Source organism: Ahaetulla prasina, chromosome 2 (assembly GCF_028640845.1).
Source record: "Ahaetulla prasina isolate Xishuangbanna chromosome 2, ASM2864084v1, whole genome shotgun sequence".
Classification (NCBI taxonomy): domain Eukaryota; kingdom Metazoa; phylum Chordata; class Lepidosauria; order Squamata; family Colubridae; genus Ahaetulla; species Ahaetulla prasina.
This window is the reverse complement of record NC_080540.1, coordinates 140797494-140819722: the sequence shown is the minus strand read 5'-3', so window position 1 is coordinate 140819722 and position 22229 is coordinate 140797494. Positions and strand designations below refer to the sequence as shown.

General features: G+C 40.8%; 1 protein-coding gene across 4 annotated transcripts in view; it reads right to left on the bottom strand.

Moving 5' to 3' along the window:
* The window catches only part of SLC39A11 (solute carrier family 39 member 11), a 349879-nt gene that overhangs the window by 233932 nt on the left and 93718 nt on the right, over positions 1-22229 (bottom strand). The window lies entirely within an intron of this gene.

Genomic DNA, 22229 nt, shown 5'->3' with positions numbered 1-22229 from the left:
AATAGATTGCCTCTGGAAGTGGGTCAAGTGAGTCTTTTTGCTAGAGATACTTAAACAGAGAATGGATGACCACTTCCCACACAGACTTTCATGGTGGATTCCTATACTGGGCCAGACTAGAAGATCTCCAAGGTCCCTTCCAATGGTTAATTCTATATAATACTGGGACTTCTTTCTTCAGCCCAACTTTTGGGAAAAAATTAGAAGAAGGGTGTTGCTCAAAGCTCAGTAAACGATAACACAGTAAGCGCATTTCTCCACTTACACCTAACAATTATACCAACATGCCATAGCAAGATTGTTTTTTCTGCCATGGTCCCAGGGTGTTGCCTTGGTTTTGTTCCCATCTTACATATGAAATTAAATTATCCATAGTTGTATCTGGGTTAAAGTAAGAATCCTTTCCTCTTATTTTGACATTGCTCAAGGAAAGCCCCATCGGGTGTAAAATCTGTTAGGCTTTATCATGCATTTCCCTGCAGAGAAATGAATAGACTTGCAGCACATGGGAACAGAGGTAAGAGAAGCACCATAGCAATGGAGACAACCAAATTCATGTGAATTCAAAGAATGAGTGGAGCATGCTGTAACTCAACAATAGGAAAATATATTATTAATCACTGTACAATATCTTAAGAAACAAAAGTGGGATTTGCAACAATGAGGTCCTATACTGGGAACTTCACTGTTGGGAAATATTTTAAGGAACAACTCTCTTTTAAAATAATGCAACTTAATTATCTATCTACAAAAAAGAGTGTATCCAAGAAAAGTGATAATCTGGAAGGATATGCATAGCATTTCAAATAAAATCAATAATCAGTTCAACTTACTTGCAGACTATCTCATTGAGTAACATGCTGGGTTTAAATCATATGAAAAGTTATTTACAAAGAAAGGATTCTGAGGTATCTTGGTCTCTTGAGCAGAAAATGCCCCTAAAAAATCCCAAGGGAGTTCAAAATCAGAAATACATGGGCATCTGAGATCAGTGAAACTATCATCTTTGTAGAAACCAACTAATGGTTTCCCTGATGGTATGATGGTATGACAGCCTCTATGTTTTTGATGTCAGTGGTCTAGTCAGATTAATGAACATGTACTTGAATGATAAAGGATTGCTTTTTATACAAAAGAACTTAAGTTCTATAAAAATTAAGGCTTTGCCCATTCATATTCCAGGGCTGAAAACCATCCGAATATCAGAGTGAATCAATCAGTCATTATGATATCTGTATCTTATTTATTCCCTATTTGGCTCTAGCTTCCATTTTACCATTTGATTTTTGAACAGAAATGGCTTGAATAATCACAATACTACAATGATAAACGATAAGTGTTTCATGTCATAACTATAAATGATTAGTAAAGGACAAGTGGATATGAAATATAATGTCCAATGAACCTTAACATCATATATGTGTAATTGGAGACATCTGTCTGCAGTTCTTTTATGGAATAATGGATGCCATCTGACCTGGAACATATCCATTTTCTCACCCCCTTCTTAGCTAATTTCACAGTTTGTGCAATACCCAAATAATGAAAAACCATTCACTGAAAAAGTTCTAAATACATTGTTAAGTGATTTTGGCCTCATAAAATAGATGTGCTGAGACAAAACCCAGGAAAAAGATCAGTACAGTATAAGGATTTACTTTTTGGAATTGGACTTCTTTTGTTCTTCTCTTTTTGTTTCATTCATTCATTTACTCATTCATTCATTGTTAGATAATGAATTAACTTGACTATCACAGATTTCTTTCTGTGTGCCATACTTCTGCTCATATTCCATGTTTTCTAGGCATTCACATGACTTCATGTGTTATTCTAAAATTTCTTGTATGTATTTCATATGCAAGTCTACAAGGTACATTCACCTGTACTCTTGAGAAGTTTGAAAGTATAAAGAACTATTTTTTTATGTTTGAATGATATTTTTTTCCAAAGCAATAAGGAATTGTTTATAAAGTGATGGAATAGAAATGTGTTTATAAAGTGATGGAATGGAAATGTGTGTTCCTTACACCATTTTTCAGTGGCTTGTCACCAATTTACAATAATATGAACTTGGGAGAACTCAAGGGACTGTGAAAAATGGATGTGTGGCTGCAACTGCCATATAGGGGCTGCTGGTTCCTTACATATTTGATATAGAGAACTAAAACGACAAGGAGAGAACAAAACTTGATTCCCTCCTCTCAACATTAAATGTGTATATAGAAAGATATTTGGTATTCTCCCATCACATCAAGTTCAGCTCCCCACATTGTCAATATGGACAATTACAAGCTAGATGGAAATTAGATCAAAAAATAGGTATTAAGCAAACTGAGGATAACTTGTTAAAACAAATGAGGGATCAAGGTCAACAGCATATTAAGAGGTTGTATAATGTATTAGTAGAAATAGACTCAGAGACTAAATTGGTTAAGGATTGTATGATTAAGTGGACACAAAATTTTCAGCAACCAATAATGTTGGAAACTTGAGAAAGAATTTGGGTGAGGAATGTTAAATTTACATAAGTGCAAAATATGAGAGAAAATTTTTATAAGATGTTTTATAGATGGCATTTAGACCCCAAAAAGTTGTCATGTATGTATCCTAATGTACAGGCTAAATGTTGGAGATGTGGTTGTGAAGATTCCCCATATTACCATATATGGTGGACTTGTAAAAAAGTTAAAGCATTTTGGATTAAAGTATGGTGGATCATGCAGAACATTTTGAAAAAGAAGATTAAGTTTACCCCCCAGTTCTTTCTACTAGGAATAATTATGGATTGTACAGCTATAGAGACTAAATTGATTTTGAACTTAATAACAGCCGCGAGACTTTTGATTGCTCAATATTGGAAGAAAGAAGAATTACCTACAATTGAAGAATGGACACTCAAAGTATCAAATCTGGCAGAAATGGCAAAAAATTCTGCTTACTTGAAAGACTATACACAAGAAAAATATATTTTAGAATGGAAAATGTGGATTGATTATATTCAAAATAAGTATCAGATAAAAAAAATATTGAATAGCATATGAGTAAATTTAGGAAATATTTTGTATTAGATATATTTCTGAAGGAGAGGGGAATTGAGAGTGTGATTATGTGTGGAGTGACTAGAGATTATAATTTAGGATTTATTTTGGATTATGATTGTTAGTTTTGATACCCTGCATTTTGTTCTGGGAAGTTAGGGGTGGGGGGTGGGGGGGTAAGGGGGAGGGGAATTGGGAGGGTTGAGGGTAGAGGATGGTTAATGTACAGGGATTATTGAAGATGTATAAATATAATTAATGTAGGGTCGGGTCTGCCCAGTTACCATTTTAGAACGGTGGGGAGGGAGAAAAGAGGAGAGAGTAGGAGGCAGGAATGAGGAGAAGAGGGGTAGAAGAGGGAGAAGGAAGGTGTAGGGTGGAGGAAGGCGAGGATGTAGATAAGAGAAGGGGAGGAAGGTCTGGAAAGTAGAAGAAGGTAGAAGAGGGAAGAGAATTAAAAGGAGGGGGTGGTGACTGGGCAAGCCCGACTAATTGTATATGACTGTACATTGGATGAGCTGTTGGATATGATTGTAAAAATAAAACTTTTTTATTAAAAAAAAAAAAAGTTCAGCTCCCCACAAGAATGAAATAGCAACTTGTCTCTAACAGCAGAATCCAAGACTCCAGTTGTAAGAGACAATCACAAAACCAACAGCAGTTACTTCAGAAATATTTTTTTTCTATAAGAAACAGCTGGATTTCTGATTTTATCAGGAACAAAACACTCTGAAATATATATCCTGCTCCGTGTATGAACAACCCTAAAGTGCCAATTTTTCATTTGGTTGATCAGAATTATCAGAAACAGGAATGGGAAATTGGCCATTTTGGAAGCAGTGGTTTTGAAGAGCAAATCAGAAAGCCAGTTTGGTATAGTGGTTAAGGTGCTGGTCTAGAAACTAGGAGATTATGAGTTCAAGTCCTGTCTTACACATGAAAGTCAGTTGGGTAACTCTGGGCTAGTCACTCTCTTTCAACCCAACTCACCTCACAGGGTTATTGTTGTGGGTAAAATAAGAGGAGGAAAGTGTATTTATGTATGCAGGATCCAATCTGGGTTGGTCACCAGGACCAGAGGTTTAACATTCTGAGTCGTGCTGGAGCCCATCCTCATGGATTTTCTCTCTAACAGAGTTTATGCTTTGGGTTATTCTGTGGGTGATATTTACTGTATATAGTGCCTGGTTGTGTGTGGCTTTTTAGCTGTGATTGGGGTGTTGATGGCCAGCTATTAAGTTGTTGGCTGTTGTTTCCTTGTGCTGCCAAGCCCTTGCCACCTAAGTACTTGATAAAGCTGGTGGTAAATCAGCAGGCCTGTTGACTGACGAGGGGCCTCCAAGGATAAAACACCCAGACATAAATTGAGCAATGTGGTACACTGTGCAATGCAATAAGACATGTGCAGATCTGTACATTGGTGAAACAAAACCACCACTTCAAAAACACCTGGCAGAACACAGAACAAACACATCAGTACAAGATTCAGCAGTCCTTCTGCATCTGAAAGACAAAGACTACTCTTTTGAAGACAGCAAAGTCCACATGCTGGACAAAGAGATCCACTGGTTTGAAAGAGGGGGTCAAAGAGACCATCTATATTAAAACTGAACAGCCCTCTCTCAACAGAGGGGGAGGGATATGACATCATCTATATCCAGTCTACAATATAGTCATTTCAGCAGTCCCAAGAAGGTTCCATACCCATTTGCACTCTGATTCAGGTGACTTTGAGGATACAGATAAACCCTCAAGTGGCTTCAACAACCCTCAGTGAGCCAACGACCAACCTTCAGAATGCTAACAAGCAGATGACTGGTAAGGAAAAATAAATCCTTCCATTCCTCACCATTCAACCAGAACTGAACAAGCTTCTTGGATAAGAAACAAAACATTTTAAAGAAAAAAAAATAAAGGAAATCCAGTTGCCTTTAGAAAAGCACCTTTGGGATATGGACAGTCCAGAAATCAGAATGGAATGGAAATAATAGAAATAGAAATGGAAACAGAAATAGAAATGGAAATGGAAATGGAAATGGAAATGGAATGGAATGGAATGGAATGGAATGGAATGGAATGGAATGGAATGGAATGGAATGGAATGGAATAGAATAGAATAGAATAGAATAGAATTTTTTATTGGCCAAGTGTGATTGGACACACAAGGAATTTGTCTTTGGTGCACACAGTGTACATAAAAAGACAAGATACCTTCATCAAGAATCATAGGTACAACACTTAATTATAGTCATAGGGTACAAATGAGCAATCAAATCATACTAGGAAACAATATCAATATAAATCATAAGGATACAAGCACAAAGTTACAGTCATGCAGTCCTAAGTGGGAGGAGATGGGTGATAGGAATGATGAGAAGATTAATAGTAGTGCAGATTTAATAAATAGTTTGACAGTGTTGAGGGAATTATTTGTTTAGCAGAGTGATGGCGTTCGGGAAGAAACTGTTCTTGTGTCTAGATGTTCTGGTGTGAAGTGCTCTGTAGTGTCATTTTGAGGGTAGGAGTTGAAGCAGTTTATGTCCAGGATGTGAGGGGTCCGTAAATATTTTCACAGCCCTCTTTTTGACTCGTACAGTATACAGGTCCTCAGTGGAAGGCAAGTCGGTAGAAAACAAGGAGGATGGACTGCTAGTAGCAATGAGTGCATTATTGGGAGATCTGAAAGAACAGATTAGGGATAGATCATGATAGAGAACATCTATCTATGTGGTTGCTTGGAGTTGAAAATGCCTTGATGGTACATAATCAATGACAATTTAATAATAAATTAAATACAGTGTAACATTAAGTTTGTGTGTTTGTGTCTCTCTGTGTGTACACATGCATAAATAAATTTCTTAGTACCATAGTTTGCCTTTGAATTCACTTGGTTCCAAAAACAGCTTGCAATTTAGCATTTGGAGGATGGGAGCAATTCCTACAATTTGAGAAAACAAACTTAAGAGACCCCCTAAGATACTGTATGTAGAACTAGTTACATGTAGTCCTTTGCATTCTAGCTGATCTTAACAAAGTCTTTCCAAACGCTTAGAAGAATACACAGGCCATTTACTCCTAAGATCATTAATTTCTAAGTTGAAAATGCATTGCTAATATTGTTCCCTGTTGGATTTGCCTATCACAGCTGCAGCGCAAAGAGAGTTATAAGTGTTGAGCTTCAGACACTCATCTGGGGATCATTTACAACAAAAGCTCTGAATTACCAAACCTCTTGTTTTCCCATGAAAGGCAGAGATAAGAGGAAAATAACTAAAAGGAAAAAGGTGAGTTCAGTTTGCAGAACAGAACTTTCAAATATACAACCACAGTTTGTTCTACAATATCCAAAACTCATGAGCATTACTTGGTAAGTTTATTTTTCAAGTGCATAAATATGTAGCATTAATGAAAGCAGAACTAATGTATTGACCAAGTGTCTAAGAAATAATAGCTGGTCACAACTGAGCAAGTGAAGTGCCTCGCTATGTCTGTGAAATTAAGTATCTGCATTATGATAGTTAAGAGCTTTTCATTGCTATTTAAAATTTTGACTCTTCATGACAGCTTCCACTTTTTATTATTAATAAATGGCTCCAAAACAATAAATGGCTCCATAAAATGAATCTTCAGCTATTCAGCAACGGAGGAACAAAAATACAGGCATATTTTCTAACACGAATTTTTAAAATGCTAAATCTTTGCGGGTTCATTCGCCTCTGTTACATATATGATGGAACTATCTGAGAAGAAAGTTCTTCACCATTAAAACTGAGCTGTAAAAATGATGAAACTAACATCTCAGAAGTTAAGAGGATGAAAATTACTCAGACCAAGGTAGAATGTTCTAATCTGCAACCTAATGAATTACAGCTACGTAATTACAGCTGCATTTCCATCATGTTTCAGGCCTGTCTGAAACAGATACTGCCCTGATCACCTTGGGAGGTTAAAGGCAACAAAATCTGACACTCCTGATTCTTCTGGTTCTTATAATGATTTACATTATCCATGGTATCCTCGTAGAGATTTTTTCTGAGCTGGATATAAGGAGCATCTCTCTCATCCAGATGATTCATTCAAGGGTTTCAGATATTGTACAAACCCTTGGTAGTTATGCCTCAAGAGTGTCAGTCAGCCCTATAGGATAGGCCAAGAAATAGATGCCACATAGACCAGTGGTGGAATTCTGTTTTTGTCTATTACCGGTTCTGTGGGCGTGGCTTGGTGGGTGTGGTGTGGTTTGGTGGGCGTGGCAGGGAAGGATACTGCAAAATCTCCATTCCCCCCCACTCTGGGGCCAACCAGAGGTGGTATTTGCCGGTTCTCCAAACTACTCAAAATTTCCACTACCGGTTCTCCAGAACAGGGGTCTCCAACTTTGATCCCTTTAAGACTTGTGGAATTCAACTCCCAGAGATCGAGTTGAAGTCCACAAGCCTTAAAGGGACCAAGGTTGGAGACCCCTGCTCCAGAACCTGTCAGAATTTCACCCCTGGATTGGACCCAACAATCCTGATCAAAATTACTTAGCCTATTTCAGGATCACCTACCAACATAGTTTTTAACTAAACCCTCAAATCTTCAATAGTCTAGATCAAGGGTCCCTTTAAGACTTGTGGACTTCAACTCCCAGAGCCCCTCAGCCAGCAAAGCAAAGCTGGCTGAGGAACTCTGGGAGTTGAAGTCCACAAGTCTTAAAGGGACCAAGGTTGGAGACCCCTGCTCCAGAACCTGCTGAATTTCACCCCTGGCTAAAACTATTTTTACTGATAGAAATATGGACATTCATAGATAGGCAGGCAATAATAACAGAATCTTACTCTCTCCCCTAACTGGGCTTAAGCAATATTTGTCTACTCATTGCCTTCGTAACAGATCTCCCCTCTCTTTGTCAAGGTCATCATGTTTACTCTCTACAGTCTGACAAAGTCTCCTACCTGCAGATCTAGACAAAAGTGTCACTGATGTGCTCTACTTCTTCTTTAAAGCAAATTTAAAGGTTACTAGGTGGTAGGTGTCAGCATCCAGTGCTGGACTAGAAAAGCTAATTATCAAATAAACTGTGACTCAGTCCTAGAATGTCAAAGGTGCACTTAATAGCAATGGAATAGAAATTGAAGAGATACAACTTTTTTTCTAAAAACTTAATGCCACGGGGATAGACAGATGAAGAGAATGTCCTAATCAAACCCACACACATAAGGAAAAAGTAAAATTCAAATACAGGGTGTAACAAAAGCCAAGTCCCATAGGCCAACACGTGATGCAAAGGAGACCATCACATCAACATTTGCAAACATCACAGAGAATGTTTCCATAATTAAGAACGTCCAAAGGTCTTGCATCAAACAAATAAGGAAAAGTTTAGAAGAAAATGGCTACCAATTTAGAATTGCAATGCAATTTATGTAATAAATTTCCTATGGGGCCTGATTTTTGTTATACCCTGCACGTATAATAAAGTTAAGAATCATACAATAAAATCACACTCCAACATTTTCAGTGCCCTCCTAACTACAGGGAGGAATCAATTCAGACTAGCTCAAGGACTGGATTAAATGTTAAAAGCATCTAGGGGCAAGCTGAGAGACATGGAAGCCTTGGGATCAAATAAAGTAATCAGGGGCCTGTAGCACCACAAGTATAAATGCATTATGTTTTTAACAAATACGATGGTTGATATGTCCCAGATTGGAGTGGGAAGGAAGCAGTACATTTTACTGTTTAACAGGGGGAGTTCCCCAACAGACATGGGATAATGAATTGGCATCAAGGGTAAAGGTGTTTTGTTTTGTTTTTCCTTTGGGTGTGCCCAAATCAGGCTCAGTATCATACAGAAAGAGGAGCTTAGTACCTTTTTAAAACATCTGGATATAGGCACATCTGCTTTTTAAGTGAAAATATATAAAGGACAGAAATGTTATATAATACAAGGGGCTTGTTGGACCTTGCTAGAGTTATGTTTATACAGCATGGATTGTAGATACCAACTATATATCAAGAGAGAGATGGAAGAGGAATCTGCAGCTGAAGTCTCAGCGGGAGAAAAGTGCAGCTAAGCACATTAGCTGGTAAAAAAGATGGCAGGTTTTGGAGGACAGATCAGGTTGACAAAGGTGCTGAAATATAAGAAGTTTGGGAAAGAACTATTTTTCTCTTTGTCCATTTGTATCCCTAGGATGAAAGCAAGCCCAAAGTGAATGTAACATAGAATAGAGTCTACGTATGTAAAGTTCCTCCCTTTTTCCCACCGTACAACTTATTACACCGAGACATTTATCAAATATTCTGACTATCTGCTATGTAGGGAAAAAAACCTAAGTGTAAAAAATAGTAGCATGCAAATGTCAGTGTATGGCATACAAAGAAATGCACCAAAAATGCACCACAAGAAAGAAACTAACACAGCTAGCATTCCTATGCCTTATTGAGGAACTATTCTTCCTACATTTGCTTTGCTATTTAAGAATAGCGTTGAAGATCAAACAAAAAAAAAATCTACATTAGATTGACCAATATGGTGAAGCGGATGTGATCCATGTCTGAGGGAAGAACAGGTATTCAGTGTTACCCTCCTCTTTGCTTCCTACTGGAAGTAACAACTAATTACCAATATATAGTCATCCTGGCTTCCATCTACTATATCTTTTGGTAGTGTTCACTACCAAAGCAATCACTACTGGATTCATAGTTCAAGGCAGTAGACAAGCACTCTTAATATTGATTTCCCATGTTTTCCACAAGCAAGCAATATTCCTCCACGAGCTTCCAGAATAAAAATTCTTACCTTGTCAGTTCAGGTGAAGATTTGTTTGTTTGTTTATTTATTTTGTCACAACAGTATATATAAGCATAAGCATGAAAATATCTATACAATATATAAGCATATATATAAGCATAAGTATGTAATAACTATATTAATTGGATATAATGAAAAGAAACAATAGGACAGGAACGGTAGGCAAGCTTGTGCTCTTATGCACGCCCCTTATAGACCTCTTAGGAATGGGGTGAGGTCAATAGTAGACAGTTTATTTATTTATTTATTTATTTTGTCACAACAATATATGTAGGTATCATACAAAAAGATTATATAGTATATAAACACATATATGAGTAAATATTAGGAGGTATAAGCATATATATATATATAGGAAGAAGAAAAGAAAAACAATAGGACAGGAACGGTAGGCACGTTTGTGCGCTTATGCACGCCCCTTATGGTCCTCTTAGGAATGGGGTGAGGTCAATAGTAGAAAGTTTTTGGTTAAAGCTTTTAGGATTATGAGAAGAGACCACAGAGTCAGGTAAAGTATTCCAAGCACTGATGATTCTGTTACAGAAGTCATATTTTCTGCAATCTAGATTAAAGCGGTTGACATTAAGTTTAAATCTATTAGTTGCTCTAGTATTATTGCAATTAAAGCTGAAGTAGTCTTTAACAGGAAGGACATTACAATAGATGATTCTGTGAGTTAAACTTAGGTCTTGTCGAAGGCGACGGAGTTCCAAGCTTTCTAAGCCTAGGATTTCAAGTCTGGTGGGATAAGGTATTTTATTGTTTTCAGAGGAATGGAGAACTCTTCTTGTAAAATATTTCTGGACACGTTCGATTGTATTGATGTCAGAGATGTGGTGAGGGTTCCAAACAGGCGAGCTGTATTCTAGAATTGGTCTAGCAAATGTTTTATATGCTCTGGTTAGTAGTGTGGTGTTTTTGGAAAAGAAGCTACGCAAGATTAGGTTTACAACTCTTAGAGCTTTTTTTGCTATGTAGTTGCAGTGGGCTTTGGCACTTAGATCATTTGACATGAAAACTCCAAGGTCTTTAACGGGATGGGGGTCGTCAGTAAGGTAATGTCCATCTAGTATGTACTTAGTGTTTGGGTTCTTTTTTCCTATATGTAAGACTGAGCATTTGCTGGATGAAATTTGGAGCTGCCAATTTTTAGACCAAGCAGTTAAATGATCAAGGTCGTTTTGAATGATAGAAGTGTTGTCTGTGGTATTAAATAGTTTGACATCGTCAGCAAAGAGAACACAATTACTTGAGATGTGGTCACAAAGATCATTAATGTATAGTATAGTATAAAGAGTGTTGGTCCAAGGAAGCTGCCTTGAGGAACACCACTCTTGACAGGAACAGGATTTGATAAAGCATTGCCAATTTTGACTTGTTGTCTGTTAGACAGAAAAGCAGATATCCATTTGTGAAGGGGTCCTGAGATGCCATAGGATGTTAGTTTTAGGAGAAGTTTATCATGTACTACTGAGTCAAAAGCTTTGCAGAAGTCTATGTAGATTGCATCTATTGATTTGCCTTGATCAAGATTTGTAGTCCATATGTTTTTACTGTGGAGAAGTTGTAAGTTACATGATATTTTTTTCCTGAAACCAAATTGTTTATTGGAGAGTAGGTTGTTAGTTTCTAAGTGTGAGGTAATGGATTGGTTGATGATTGATTCCATGACTTTGCAAGTGATGCAGCAAAGAGAGATCGATCTGTAATTTTCGACTAAGCTGGGGTCTCCTTTTTTGAAGATAGAGATGACTGTGGCTAGTGACCAAAGTTTGGGAAGGGAACTGGTAGTGAAAGCTTTATCGAAGATAATGCTTAGGGGTTCTGCTATATTAATGGAAAGTTTTTTTAAGAAGTATGCACATAGTCCATCGGGTCCAATAGATAGCGATGGTTTTAAGTTATGAAGAGCTTTTCCAACGTTATCTTCTGTGAAATCTATATGAGTTATGTCATCATAATCATTGCTGGTACATTTGTGGAATGTCGGATATGTGTTATCGGAGTTAACAAAAACTGAGCCAAAGAAAATGTTGAAGAGGTTTGCTTTAACTGTTTCATCATTGCATTCTTTGTTGTTAGAATCTTTTAGTGGTGGGATGGATCTTGAGTCTTTAAGTTTATTGTTAAAAAAATTATAAAAGGCACAATTGAATTTGTGTGAAGGTTCTCTTCTTGCTTGGTGTGGTAATTTGTGCATTCAGTTTTATTTGGTTGCATATATTTCTGTAGCGGTTTTGAAATTTGCAACATAGCCTTTTGTTTCTTTTCAGAGGATTTTTTTGATTGAAGCTTTTTTATTGATATGGGTAGTTTGTTTTTCCTGATCATGGTAGTCATTTGTGGTACATATAGTTTAATGACTCTATTGATTTCAAGTAGGAAGACTCTATAGTGGTCTTCAGCGGTTATGCAGGTTGCAAACAGATTTTGCCAGTCCAGAAATGAAAGATCGTTGTTTATAAGGTCGTAATTGGCTTTTTTGAAGTTGTAGTTGGGAATACTGTTGTTATGACGATTTAAGTATGGACGTATATTGAGACGAAAATCAATCATGCAGTGGTCACTGTTGGAAAAAGGTTCTTTAATTTGTAGTCCGTAAATTGAGTTTGAATTGTTGCAGAAGATGAGATCAAGGCAATTGTTAGTCTTGTATTGTTGGTTACAAGTTGTTCAAGACCTAGGTTTGTAACAGTGTTGTATAGTGTAGTATGGATTGGGTCAGTTGAACATTCATTAGTTATCCAGTTAATGAGAGGTAGATTTAGGTCACCCAGGAAGATGAGAGGATATGGGCAAGAGGTAGCCCATGTTAGCATTGAGGTTAGCATATTTGCATGGGTAATGTCATAGTCAGGGCTCTGTAGCATAGTAAGAATCGAAGAGTAGTGTCAAGGGATAGGTCACATACAATAGTTTCAGGAAGAGAAAGTTTATGTGCTACTTGGATATTTTTTAGATTCAGTGACTTTTTGTAATGATGAATGAATGATGTAAAGATGAATGAAAAGTAATTTATTCTCCATTCCTCTGAAATATTCAGGCTTTCTAAAATGCTCCCTTCTCTCTCCACCTCCACTTAATGCCACTATCTCAAATGCAATGAAAAAATAAAACGTAACAGTTTTCCTCTCACTTCTATCAACTTTCCATTTCCAACTCACAAATATAAAAGTAATTCAAACGAGACAGGGACTGTCTTAATGCTTAGAGATAAGAAGCATGATGGAGCATGTTTTCTAATTATAAATCAGCTACACTATGATCTATACCATTTTATGTCTTTTCAATAAAATAAAGAGGCAGTCCATAGAAATTAGCTCAGGTGCTAAATTCAGACTTAGCTGCTGTCTATCCTCATACAAAAAAAGGGAAGTTAGAAATTATATGCCTCAGAAATTGCTTACTGGAATTGAACCGTAATCAAGTGGGAAGAAAGAATAAGAGACTTCTCGATTTTTGCAAGCTACGTCTACTTTGAACAGAGACCTACACAGCTGTCCAAACCATTTAATTTTCAAATGATATTAGCTCCAGCTTCCCTTCTTATAATGCAAGTTATTACAGTAAGATAGGAACAGCATGAAATTACTACAAGTGATCATGGCATTACTCCATGAAGGCATACAGCCCCACCTCACACATACATTTTTTATTTCTTAAGTCTGCTATTCTTTTCCATTTACTTTCTGTCCTTTTCAATATATTTCAATATATTTATCTATCTTTGCTCATACCTATTAAATGAAGGAACTGTGGCCAGATTTATTTGGCAAATCTACTTTTTCTTCCAAATGTCAGTGGTTCTCAATGAACCCCTGAAGAATGAGGTGACATGAAGGAAGAATTAAAAACAAAAGATTGCCTTTTAAACTTAAAAAAACTAGGACTGCAATTTTAGAGAAAGTATCTTATTTTAAAAGAGCAAAAATTCTGCAGTGGGTTTGACCACCAGCAACTTTCTCAATTTGTTTGGTGATCTCAGTAGTTATTGAATATTAGGCTGAAACTAATACATTTCCTTCTCTATGGTTCTCTCTATGATCATCCAGTTTTTATGTATGTGAGAAGGGGCGTTGGTACTTACCTGAGACACACCTTCTAGTTCAGTGGAGACAGCAGTCAGAGTGGGTGGAGCTCCTCTGTTCAGATTGGATAACTGAGTCTGTTGAAGCTGAAAGTCCCGCCCCTTGCTGCTGGGAACCCCAGATTTTGATGAAGGCGAGAAAAACCAGACTCAATGCGTCGTGGAAAATAGAGAAACAAATTTTATTATCCAAAACAAACAAACAAAAGAGGATCCAGACCGAAATAGGGAGGGGCTGACTGCTGTCTCCACTGAACTAGAAGGTGCGGCTCAGGTAGTACCAACGCCTTCTCCGTTATGGTGGAGACAGCAGTCAGAGTGGGACATACCAAAGCCTAGTGTCCCTAACTACGGGAGGGATCGGTCTGGACAGATTCAACCTCAGATACAAGTACCTGCTGCAGCACCCTACGGCCAAAGGCAGCTTCAGCCGAAGCATGCTTGTCCACTCTGTAGTGTCTAATAAACGGAGAGGGCGACGACCAGGTGGCTGCCCTGCATATCTCTGGCAAGGATGCCTGAGTAGACCAGGCCGCTGAGGTAGCTGCACTGCGACTGGAATGCGCTGTTAAGCGCAGGGGCCTAGGCAGGGATCTCATCTCGTAAGCCTTAGCTATCGTATGCCTAATCCATCTGCCTATAGTGGACGATGTCACCTTACGCCCTAAAGAAACAGGAAGGAAAGACACAAACAAGGACTCTGTTCTCCTTAACTCTGCTGTTCTCTTAATGTAAATTCTCAAAGCTCTTCGAACATCTAAAGTATGCCAACGGCGCTCTAACCCGTGGACTGGGTGAGGGCAAAAATTAGGCAAATTAAGTTCCTACATGCGATGGAAAACTGAATTTACTTTAGGAATGAATGAAGGATCCAAACAAAGCACTACTCGATCCGGATGGAAAACACAAAGATCACTGCGGACAGAGAGGGCAGCGAATTCTGAAATCCTTCTGGCAGAGGTGATAGCCACCAAAAAGGCAACCTTACAAGTTAATAGCCTCAGAGAGGTAGACCTCAATGGATCATACGGAGGCCCTGTTAGGGAATTTAGGACCAGTGAAAGATCCCAAGTGGATATCTGTGGACCACGGGAGGACATAAATTTTTGGCCCCTTTGAAAAACCTCCTGATAGAAGGATGTTGAGACAAGGAAGTCAGTTGATCACAGGATAAAACCGTGGAAATAGCTGCTACCTGTCTACGAAGTGTGTTGGGAGCTAACCCCTTGTCTAACCCTTCCTGCAAAAATTCCAATATATGCAAAATGGAAACCCGGAGTGGAGAAACCCCCGCCCTTTGACACCAGGAACAAAAAGCCCGCCAAGAGGCTGAGTAAATGCGCTCAGTGGAAGGCCTCCGGGACGCTAACATAGTCCGGATAAGCCTGGCAGACATATTGTCTCTTCTCATGGCACCCCGCTCAAGCGCCAGGTGGTCAACTGGAGCCATAGAGGATCTGGATGAACCAGAGCCCCTTGAGATAACGACACTCTGCTGGGAGGAATCCTCCAGGAGGGAGCCACTGACAGCGACTTGAGATCTGCGAACCAAGACCTCCAAGGCCAGTGAGGGGCGATTAAGATGACCTCTGCCTGTTCCTCCAGAATCCGACGGACCACTCTCGGAATGATTGAGAGAGGCGGGAACGCGTAGAGTAACCCCTCTGGCCATGGACTGCGAAGAGCATCAACTCCCTCTGCTAGATGATCTGGAAACCTGGCAAAGAAACGAGGAAGCTGCGTGTTCTGCCGTGTTGCGAACATGTCCACCACTGGAGTGCCAAATCGACGTGAGAGGTCGTTGAACAGATCTGGATGCAGACGCCACTCCGCCCGGTCGATGACTTGACGACTGAGCCAGTCTGCCTGAATATTGGACACCCCTGAGATGTGTTCTGCAGTCAAGGACAGAAGATTCCGTTCTGCCCACAGGAATAGGGTCCTTGCTTCCTTCATCAAGGACTTGGATCTGGTGCCCCCTTGTCGGTTGACATGAGCCTTGGCTGTGATATTGTCCGTGAGCACCAGTACATGCTTGCCTGATAGATGGTTCTGGAAAAAACAAAGAGCTAGATAAATAGCCCGTAGCTCTAGCCGGTTGGTAGGAAAACGGCGTTCAGTGATGGACCAGCTCCCTTGAGCCAGCAGCGATTTGAGGTGTGCACCCCAACCGAAAAGACTGGCATCCGTAGTTACCACCAAACGATGAGGCTCATGCAAAGGAGATCCCTTGGAAATCACCGATGACAACCACCAGAAGAAGGACTTGCGAACCTCCTTGGGCAGTAGGACTTTGGAAGTGGAATTGCCTGTGCCCGCTCTTTGGAATGGCAACAGGAACCACTGGAGGTCTCTAGTATGAAATCTCGCCCATGGAACGATGGAAATGGTTGAAATCATCTTTCCCAGGAGTTGGGATAATGACAGCAAGGAAACTCTGCTTTCCTTTATTAAAGAACCAGCTAAAGATCTTAAACTACTCTGTCTCTCCTGAGATAAAGAGACTCTACCTAATATGGAATCAATATTTGCTCCTAAGTGAAGTAAACAGGTTGAGGGGGTCAAATGACTTTTCTCTATATTAATAGAGAAGCCATGTAAAGAAAGAGTCTGAACTACAATCTGTAAATCCCTTCTGGCCATTGACTCTGACGATGATAAAATTAAAATATCATCCAAATAACAATAAAGTCGAATAGGTATGGACCTAAGATGAGCTGCCATAGCAGCCAAGATCTTGGTGAAAACCCTTGGGGCAGAAGACAACCCAAAGGGCAGTGCCCTATATTGATAGTGAACCCCCTTATAACAAAACCGGAGAAACTTCCTATGATCCGGGAAAATAGGGATATGAAGATAAGCTTCAGTGAGGTCTATGGAAGTGAGGAAGTCGCCCTTCCGAACGCCATCTAGAATCGAACGAAGAGAGTGCATTTTAAACTTATGATAAACAATAAAACGATTTAGTCTCTTGAGGTCTAAAATGGGCCTCCAGCCCCCCGAAGATTTGGGAACTAGGAACAAAAGAGAATAAAACCCATGTCCCCTTTGCCTTACGGGAACTGGTTGAATAGCCCTAATCTCCATTAAATGCTTAACTGCTGCTGCCATATGGACCCGTTTATCCCTGTTCCTAGATACCGGACAGCGAATGAAAAAATCTTTTGGAAAAGAAACAAATTCCAGAGACAAACCGTATCGAATTGTATTCTTAACCCAATTATCAGAAGTAGTGAACTCCCATTGATCCGTAAAATGGGCTAACCTGCCCCCTATGGGAGGACTAGCAATGCACCTATCGATGATGCCGGAATGGACGACTTCCTTCTCCACGAAAGGGCCGCTTGGAAGGAAAGGGCCTACCCCGTGAAACTCTATCATGACCTCCTCTTTGTCTAGGAGCCCAGGACCCCTGGAACTTGGAAGAACCAGCCCCCCATTCAGAACCTCGAAAGGAAGATTGACGAGAAAAGGGAGTAAATCTGGCTTCCCCTCTGCGATAGACTGAAGGTAATATCTTTCTCTTGTCTTTAGTCTCGACCAATAGAGGGTCCAACGCAGCACCAAAAAGTAGCTCCCCTGCGAAGGGAGCCGATGCCAGCCTCCGTTTGTGGCGGGCATACGCCTGCCAATGTCTAAGCCAGAGTAAGCGTCGAGCTGTCAAAGCTGAAGCCATGGATTTGGAAACAAAACGTATGGCATGTAAAGTGGCATCCGCCGAAAATTGAATACGAGTATCCTCTGCTGGAAGTTTATCCTGTAATTGTCTGAGCCACAACAAGGTGGACCTATTAAAGAAAGATGCTGAAGAAGCCGACCGGATTGCCCAAGCTGCACCTAGATGAGCTCTCTGCAGGACTTGCTCCGCCCGTCTATCCTCTGGACGAAGGTTCTCTTCAGGCTGGCCCGGAATGGATGAGGAAGATGCCAGAGCTGCAACTGGACCATCTACAGTGGGTGTCTGTAGAGCTGAAGCTAATTTGGGGTCCACATTGAAGAAACGTTTGTCTGCTGAGGAAGGAACCGTAAAAGAACCAGGGGCTGTCCACTGGCATTTGATTACGTCCATGAAAAGTGGGGGTGCTGGAATAGAATCCGGAACTCGGTCAGGTTCAGAAAAAAGAATGTCAGATGCACCCTTGGAGGATGATGCCACAGGTTGATCCGAGGAAGAACTCAATTGAGCCACATTCTTTGCCTTGAAAAGCAAGGACTTAAAAAGACTAGGAGGAAAAAGACCAGTAAATGCCGGCTGGTCAGGTAATAACCCTTCATCTTCAGACAGGTCAGGATCTCCTTTCTATTCCCTCCAAAAGAGAGGGATGGCTAGTTACTGAGTGGGTAGGCGAGACTGTACCCAGCTGTGACTGCATTTCCTCCTCTTCAGGATCCTCCTCCCTCACTGATAGCCTTGAATGGGACAAGGAAGCCCTCTCAGATATCTGCATGCCCGATAAAAGGGTCCTTTGAATCGTCTGTTCAATGATTGCCTGAATATGTGGCGAAACAGGCAAAGAGGCTCTGCCCCTGACCAACAACGTGGGTTGCAGTAGAAGGAACTATCTGAGAAAACTCCTCAGGAGACTCAATAACTGGTGCATCAACTGTATGAGAAACTGGAGGAAGGATCCCCCATAATGCGTCTGTAGGAATATCCACTGGGCAACATTGTAAGGAAGCTTGACCAGGAGAGGTAGAAATAATACCCTCTCGAATAAGAGACCCAGCAGAAGTACTGGGTTCTGGATTGGCCATTGAAGAAGAGGGTAAATTAGAGACTGCCCTACTACATATTCTCTGTATTGCTTCATCTCTTCTCTGCTCATCCCTCAGAGATGCTTTAGACGACTTACTGCGGCCTGAAGTAGGTGGGGCCTTGGTTTTCTGCTTGGAAACACGGCTGCACTTTGCAATAGGGGCCTTGGGAGAGACCCCTCCTGATGGACCTTGCTCCTCCGGCAATGGAGACCCCTGGCGTTTGTTGGATTTTGCCAAGGCCTTAGGCATGATGAAATATTAAGTTTCTAGACCTCAATAAGGCCAAAGAATCACTTCTCTTTTTTTTTTTAAATTCAAAATGGCGGCCGCCAATAGAGAGAGGGAGAAACTGACTATTAAAGTCCGAACTGGAGGAGAACTGCAGCTGAAATAATGAGAGCACAAAGCTCCACGCCCAAATTAGCCCCTAACTCCGCCTAATGTAAACTTCAGAACTAATCTTATTTATTTATTTTTATTTTATTTATCAAACTTATATACCGCACCATCTCCCGTAGGACTCAGGGCGGTTCACAGGCATAGTCACAGTCTTCTGAAGACTCACTCCAAATGTGCTCAAAATGGCCGCCGGAGTTTGGATAGGGGAGGGGTGGAGTGAGCACTAAGCTCTAAGCGTCTCCTTCCGCAGCTGCAATAAGCGATCCATTTAAACTGTTTTGGGCGGGAAAAATCAGATCGCGCGAAATAGGAGACGGAGGGCTGGGTAAATTGCAGGCTACCCTGTGGGAGCGGAAACCAAACTCCTCAGCGATCATAATTAAAGCCGGGCGGCAAACTAATCCAAACAATTTCTATACCGCCCAGCAAGCCCTCGGCAGTGCTAGAAGCTGCCCCAACGATACTGGGAGTGAATAACTCCACTCATCCAATCCCTGCTGGCTTCGGGGGCGCTAAAAACCCCACCAAAAATATCCTGGAACGCCTGCAGCTCAACAGGATTGAAGCAGAAGTAATAATCACTTCTGCAGCCAGCGGAGAAAAAATAAGAAAAATGTTACTCACAAGTATGTATCCTGCAAGTCAGGCAGGGAGAAATCCTAGCATAACCGTCCAGGCTGAACAACTGAGTCAAAATCTGGGGTTCCCAGCAGCAAGGGGCGGGACTTTCAGCTTCAACAGACTCAGTTATCCAATCTGAACAGAGGAGCTCCACCCACTCTGACTGCTGTCTCCACCATAACGGAGAAAGCCATACATTTTGATGTAGCTCAACAGTGTCCCCTAGAGTTTCTTTGGGATGGTGATGAAAGCTTAACAGGTTAAATCTGATTATTTCACAATTCGCATCCAAAACGTTAGCTCTTTTGAATCATGGTTTGTCCACTTGGAATTATCCCTTTTTAAATTTCCTAAGTATGGCATGCTTAAGAAGGCAGGTTCACCACTAAAGTTCACCACTTTCTGATCTGCTACTAAGATTCTACCATCAAAACTGGGAAAATTATTGATCAAAACAACAGACTCCATTAAGGATGCTTATAGATGGAGAGCTCCTAAGCATTAAAAATCAGAGATTTTTTTAATATATAAAACGCTGTATTATTGACATTTCTCACCAGAGAAATTGTCTAGAACATATAAAGGTACTTTGAATCTTTGGTGGAAATGTTAACAACATAAAAGGGACGTTTTATCATGTTTGGTGGACATCTTTAAAAAATTGGCTACAAATATATATATTCAGAGGTTTTTAAAGGTTCTGGTACAATTAAAATCAGAGTTTTTCTTTTGGAGCTAACAGTCAGACAGCTAGAAAAAAAGTCATGGAACTTTGTTTTTATATATGGTAATTGTAGTGATATTATTATATGCTTAAAAGTAGAAAGGTTCAACTCTGCCCACAATGAAGGAATGATTGATGAAGATGATGAGACTTGCAGAATTACTAAATTAACTTCTTTGATTAGATAAACTTTAATATCTACATTCATGGCTCATAGAAACCCATTATAGACAGTCTGCATGGAAAATGTACTTATGGCTTGTGGTTTTGATGATTACCCAAAAAAAACCAACAACCTGGACAATAGAAAAAGTTAGCTTTTTTATAATCAAGAATACGAGACTTTGTAATCATGCTTGTATTTGCTGCAAAGGAAATCAAAAGCGTCTTCTTTAGCTTTCTGTCCTTTCTTCCTGCACTTTTGTTCCTTTTTCTTTCTTTTTTTTTTTTAATCACATTTATATACCGCCCTATCTCCCGAAGGACTCAGGGCGGTTCACAGGCAATTAAAAACATATAAATACAAGTTAAAATAACAATTAAAAAACTTATTCTACAAAGCCAATTATTAAAAACAGTATAAATAATAAAACCCATTTAAAACCAATAAATTTAAAATCTAATCCAGTCCTGCGCAGATGAATAAGTGTGTTTTAAGCTCGCGACGGAAGGTTCGGAGGTCCGGAAGTTGACGAAGTCCTGGGGGGAGTTCGTTCCAGAGGGTGGGAGCCCCCACAGAGAAGGCCCTTCCCCTGGGTGTCGCCAGACGACACTGCCTCGCTGACGGCACCCTGAGGAGTCCCTCTCTGTGAGAGCGCACGGGTCGGTGAGAGGTATTCAGTAGCAGTAGGCGGTCCCATAAGTAACCCGGCCCTATGCCATGGAGCGCTTTAAAGGTGGTTACCAGGACCTTGAAGCGCACCCGGAAGGCCACAGGTAGCCAGTGCAGTCTGCGCAGGATAGGTGTCATACGGGAGCCACGAGGGGCTCCCTCTATCACCCGCGCAGCCGCATTCTGGACTAACTGCAGCCTCTGGATGCCCTTCAAGGGGAGCCCCATGTAGAGAGCATTGCAGTAATCCAGGCGAGACGTCACGAGGGCGTGAGTGACCGTGAATAGGGCATCCCGGTCTAGAAAGGGGCGCAACTGGCGCACCAGGCGAACCTGGTAGAAAGCTCTCCTGGAGACGGCCGTCAAGTGATCTTCCAAAGACAGCCGTTCATCCAGGAGGACGCCCAAGTTGCGCACCCTCTCCATCGGGGCCAATGACTCGCCTCCAACAGTCAGCCATGGACTCAGCTGACTGTACTGGGATGCCGGCATCCACAGCCACTCTGTCTTGGAGGGATTGAGCTTGAGCCTGTTTCTCCCCATCCAGACCCGTACGGCTTCCAAACACCAGGACAGCACTTCGATAGCTTCATTGGGGTGGCCCGGTGTGGAAAAGTACAGCTGGGTGTCATCCGTGTACAGCTGGTACCTCACACCGAAGCCACTGATGATCTCACCCAGCGGCTTCATATAGATGTTGAACAGAAGGGGCGAGAGAATCGACCCCTGCGGCACCCCACAAGTGAGGCGCCTCGGAGCCGACCTCTGCCCCCCTGTCAACACCGTCTGCGACCGATCGGAGAGATAGGAGGAGAACCACCGATAAACGGTGCCTCCCACTCCCAATCCCTCCAACCGGCGCTGTTGTTTGGGTTAGTTTTTAATGTTTTTTATAGCACCTCTCATTCTCAATGGCTACCAGGACTGAGAGTCACGAATGAAGGCAAATATATGTGTCCTAGGATAATATA